Raw genomic sequence first — 6,000 nt, 5'->3', positions numbered from 1 at the left:
GAAGTCCAACTTGTCGACGAGGTGGCGTCTTCGTCGACGAATCCACCACACAGCTCATCGACGAGGCCATCCCTTCGTCGCCGAGCCCAAGTTCGAGATATTCTTTGATTTGCTCAGTATCTGCTCGTCAAAGAGGCTCTGAATTTCGTCGACAAGGATCTGAAGGATTTCGTCGACGAACGTGACCCTTCGTTGAAGGACCCAGCTTATACAAGTTTGGGTCTCTACGAAACTGATTTCTATAATTCATTAAATGATTGAATCTCTTTTGTGGATGATTTATATGCTATGTGAATTGTTAATTATGCTACCTGATTGCATGCGTAGTCTAGAATGTCTTCTGCATGGTGGATGCAGTAGATATGAATTGCATATCGATAGTGGATATAGGTTCTCGTGTGCCTTGAAATAAATCATAAATTGCTTATTTGAACCTATCAGGTACAAGTTTTAATGGAAAACGTCTAATTTACAGACAGCATGCTGTCGAAATTTTGGTAGATTTTTTACCCAAAGTAAAACCTTATACAAAGATGATTATGTTAAAATAAATGATAAAATATTTTTAAAATGATGAGTGAAAAATAATTGAATATTAAATTTCATCCTAACATAATCATCGAATAGTTAGAGGAGTTCAGCTCCATCTAGTGAAGCTAGGTCCATAAACCTTAGAGATAATTTCTTGGAGTTCATTTTTGTTTTCCTTTTTGAAACTATTTTTATTTTTTGGAGATACTGGAACTGTATTGATTGTGCTATTAGGACTTGATTTATCTTTTCTACAATATCATATATGTGTAGACAAACCCTAGGTTGTGTACTACTGCTGTTAGCTTAGCTAAACCTAGGAAGGACTTTTGTGATTTGCAGGTTTGGGAAATTTTCTATTTACGGATGACATGTTGCTGAAAATTTGTTATATTTCAACGTTTTCTTAACCTCCTCCCAAATATTTTTGTAGTGTGTTCTGCTTAAGATCAATGCCAATGTGTATTGCTTGTGCTATTAGGACTTGATTTATTATTTCTACAATTTCATATATGCATAGACAAACCCTAGGTTGTGTACTACTGCTCCTGATTTAGCTAAACCTAGGAAGAACTTTTGTGACTTGCAGGTTTGGGAAAAGTTCGATTTACAAACGGTGTGCTGCCGAAAATTTGTTAAATTCCAACGCTTTCTTAACCTTCTCCCAAATAAATCTTCTGAACACTATAACTTAGCCACTTATGAACATTAAAACCCATTAAAGAATCACAACTCGAAACCTCCTATATATTGAAAACTTTTCTAATCAAACTCAAGTTAGAAAATTAAATCCTAAGGACCAAAGACAAGCTCAAAAATCTCCAACAAACTACAAAAGGCAATCTTAAAACCTTCTAAAAACTATCATCAAAATGCACATGAGAAACAGACTTCATTCCTGCCAACCAACAAACCTCCCACAAGACCACAAGCCTCACACCTAATTAGCGCTCTAATTAAGAAATTTACCACCAAAATGAACAAAAAATGAAATAGCATACTTCCATGAAGAAAATGGAAGATGTAAACCAAGATTCCACCACTATCATTGAATAGAAGAAAAACAAACCATAATCCATTTCCTCAATCTATAACCAAAGCTTCCATAATTGAATCCATGAAACTCCAACTCAATCTATCACAAGCCTTCTCACAATCTACGTAACAACTTCATGCACAACCCAAACTACATCAAGAATGCTTGAGAAGCAACCTTCTGGACAAAACTAGATACCTTAGTCAAAATTTTGTTAGCTGTAGTCACAAAACCAGTAGGTTTGAAATTCCTTGATATATCCATCCTTCTTCGGCACTTATGAAATTAGGACTCTTGGTTACATCATTATTAGCATGAAACTCCGGTAGGAGGTACAAAACCTTCGTATAACATCCTTGACACTCTCCCAACTTAGGATAAAGTCCATCACAAACCCATTAGGTCCAGGAGCTTCATCTCTCCAACTCAAAGATACACTCCCATACCTTTGCAACTACAAAAGTGCTCTCTAACCACCACTTAGCTTCTTAGAAAGAAAATTCCATTCCAAACCTTTTATTCATAGGCCTAAGGCAATTTTCCTCAAAATCCAACCTTAAAAAAAATATTGCTTACCTCCTTTACAATAAATACAAATTGGACAAACTCACTATTCAAAATCTCCAACTCCCAAACCATATTCATATGCTTCCTCAGACCAGCCACATGATGAAGGAGTTGCAAAAGGCTACAATCCCAAGAGTGGGACAATCTCACTATTCTCAATCTCCAAATCCTAATCTACATATTCCCGGAAAAACAAACGACACCAGCTTTGGATACTTTGTGAGGCACCTTTAATCATAAAGATAGTAAAGGAGAGCATTCTTCTTGGTTGAAGGTGGAACAACGGTAGTAAGGGTCCCATTTATTAGTTACTATGATGTTGATCGGCTCCGTGGATTTATACTAAAATGTTCTTATAATGGTTGAGTTCTAATCCTAACTTTGAAAGCTTCACTCGTAACCCATACTTAAGCTGGTAGGGTCGTTAGTCATCACCCATCACATGTTATCAACAGGAAAGCATTCAATCTTAATCTGTATACGTATATATATTTATGTGTGCGTGTGTGTATATATATATATGTATGTATGTATGTATGTATGTATGTATGTATGTATGTATGTATCTATGGAAGTATGTATGTGTGTGTATATATATTTAAAGAGTTCATAGTGTTTCAAAGCTTACTTATATCTTCTTTTTGTTTGTTTTCTACCACTTATATCTTTCAGACATAAATTGAATTAATTGATTGGGCCTTTCATTCGGCTGCGTAGTCCCTTCACCAAAAAGGGTTTAAACAAATCACCCACTCACCAGTCGCCACTTAAAAAAATCACCCTAGCCTCTAATTCCACAAACCGCTTCTTCCGAGCCTCAACTCTTGCCTCAGCTCTCACAAGCCTTCTCACCTTCATGAGAACTCCTCAAATGCCGCAATAAACTCTCGTATCCCTCCTTCCTCCTCTTTTTCTTATAGCTCATTACTTTGTTATCCTCTCGCAAACGAATGATCATCTCTTTAGCGTCTTTGTACTTTTTCTCCAAGTCTTCCAATTGATCTTCAAAAAAGGGTTTACTGAGTGCCAGCTCTCCATTCTGCTCTCCAATTGTATATGCTCTTCTGGTGAAGTTAACTCACAAATGGATAGCAGAATAGAGAGCTGGCGCTCAGTAAACCCTTGCTTGAAGATCAATTGGAAGACTTGGAGCTAAAGTACAAAGACGCTAAAGAGACGATCATTTGTTTGCGAGAGGATAACAGAGTAACAAGCTATAGGGAAAATAGGAGGAAGGATGGATGCGAGATGTTATTGCGGCCTTCGAGGAGTTCTCGTGAAGATGAGAAGGAGATTGTTGCTTATGTGAAGAATAAGCTGAACGATTCGGAGTTCTCACTAATGCGAGAGCCGAGATGAGGGTTGAGGCTTGGAAGAAGCAGTTTGTGGAGTTAGAGGCTAGGGTGATTTCTGCCTGTAAGAGGATACGACTTTGTTGATAAGGTTCAAAGTTAGTTGAATTGTGTTTTAACTTTTTCTTGGTAATATTTTCTTGATGCATGGTATTATGTTATATGAATTGTATATTGAACTACTTGAATACATACTTGTATTGAACGCCAACTGCATGGTTGATGCATTATATTATGAATTGCATGCTGGTAGTGGATTTAGGTTATTGCATGCTTGAAATGTTATATTTTGTGAAAACAATCATGTTTGAGGTACAGGTTTTATGGGAAAATGTCCAATTTACAGACGGCATGCTACTGAAATTTCGTTAAAATTTTTTCAAAAAAAAAAACCATATACAAAGATAATTATGATAAAATGAATGTTAAAATATTTTTAAAATGATGAGTGAAAGTTTAAAAAAAAAAAAAAGTCATTTCATTAAGCCCTAAATTTGCATTTATTAACATACATGACATAGCATTTACTTTTAATTATGGATAAGTATTATCATTTGTCCACCACCAAGGATATTCTGTTTTGAGAACGAGTTAAAGTGTTTACGGGCGTGGTTTGATGCATGCAACTCTATATATTCATACGTACACCATTCACATTTATTTCAGTTATTCATTTAGGGTTGAAAATTATTATACAGCTCACTCTCTATATTTTTCTTCTTGATTATACTAAGCGTCAGCTCTCCATTTGTATAATAATTTTTTTTTATGATTCTTAATTTTTAACGTTCGCAACTGTCATAACATCAGTACAATATCATGCATGCACTATAGTCGTCGGATGCAACTTTTGGTTATTTCTTTGTAATTTTTATTGTTATTTGAACAAATGGAATTTCTATATTTTAATTTGAATTTGTATAATGTATTTGTATTTGAATTTTGAATTTTTTGAAATTTTTTTTGTTATTTGAACAGATGTTATTTCTATATTTTGATTGAATTTGTTTTTGAATTCGAAATTTTGAATAATTTATGAATTTTGTAGTAATTATGGTTTCAGGTTATGTATGCAAAAATATAATTGCAGATTTTTATAGGAACTGATGATTACAAAAATTAGTATTAAATTTTTTAAAATTTTTTTAATTATTAATGAAGGATTAAAATTTACCACTAATAGTAGGGTATTAGTGATGAATTAGTCACTTATAGTGCAGTATTAGTAAAAGATTCAAAATCGTCACTAATAGTAGCGTATTAGTGACGGTTTTCAAATCCGTCACTAATAGTAGGCTATTAGTGACAAATTTATAATTCATCACTAATACCCTACTATTAGTGATGAATTTGAGTAGAACCGATGTAGAATTTATAGTGACGGTATTAGGGTTTTAGTGATAGTTATAATCTGTCACTAATAATATATTATTAGTGATGAATTTATAATCCGTCACTAATATTGTATTATTAGTGACGAATTTAAAATTCGTCACTAATAGTTAATAGTAACCGCAGATATAGCAACTAATTTAAAATCATCACTAATACTTATAAATCTATCACTAATAGTATTAGTGACGAATTTATAAGTATTAGTGACCGATTTGATCCTTCACTAATACCCTGATTTTTTGTAGTGAGGTACTCATTATATTACACATGATATTTTTTTAACAACATTTGAATTGATAGGATTTGGCAGGTCATCTCCATCCATATCGTCTAACAATGGTGCTCCTAAGAATGTCTTCTTTACAACATAAGACCCTTCATAATTCAAAATCCATTTCCCACGAGGATCATTATGAATTGGCAAAATTTTCTTCAAGACCAGTTCTCCTTCCTAAAACTATCAAGGACGCACCGTACCTAAATTGACTGTTGAAGTGGGATCTTTACTGAGCACCATTTGTTTTCCCTCATCATTCTTAATATTTCAGGAGGTAGGTCCACCTTTTCCTTTTTTATGCTTCTGTCTCATTGATCGGATTCTCAAAGCCAACTATCAACTCTAGATCTTTGATACTAGTAAAACCATTTCTTGTATCCCTACTGTAGACACCCCATTTTGTCTCTGGCCAATATAACAAAATTATACAAATTTTTATTCCATAAATTAAAATGAAGAAAAAAAATGAAACACAGAGGCAATTGGGAGAGAAAAGTAGAGTGTTTTGATCAAGAGATAGCCATAATTGTGAATAAAAGAGAAGAATTCAGAAGAGATCTGAAAGAGGTGGTTGGAGTTCGAGAGTTAGAGCTTGAAGGTTTGGAGATTGTTGAAGGCCATAATCAAAGAGGAATTGAAGGACTGACATTGAACCTAAAGATAGGAGGAGTGTGAAGACTAAGGTTAGTTTCGTTTTCTTTTTTTTTAAAAAAAAATTGCTTTTAAATTGCACAAATTTTAAAATTGATGATCATTGTTTGAAATGTAAAATCTTGTTTAAATTAAAAGGTTTGGAACCAAAACTGATCCATTAATCTTATCCATTATTTGGATCAGACTCG

The sequence above is a fragment of the Malania oleifera genome, chromosome 5 (genome assembly GCF_029873635.1).
Source record: "Malania oleifera isolate guangnan ecotype guangnan chromosome 5, ASM2987363v1, whole genome shotgun sequence".
NCBI lineage: Eukaryota > Viridiplantae > Streptophyta > Magnoliopsida > Santalales > Ximeniaceae > Malania > Malania oleifera.
Note: the sequence above shows the minus strand (reverse complement) of the source record.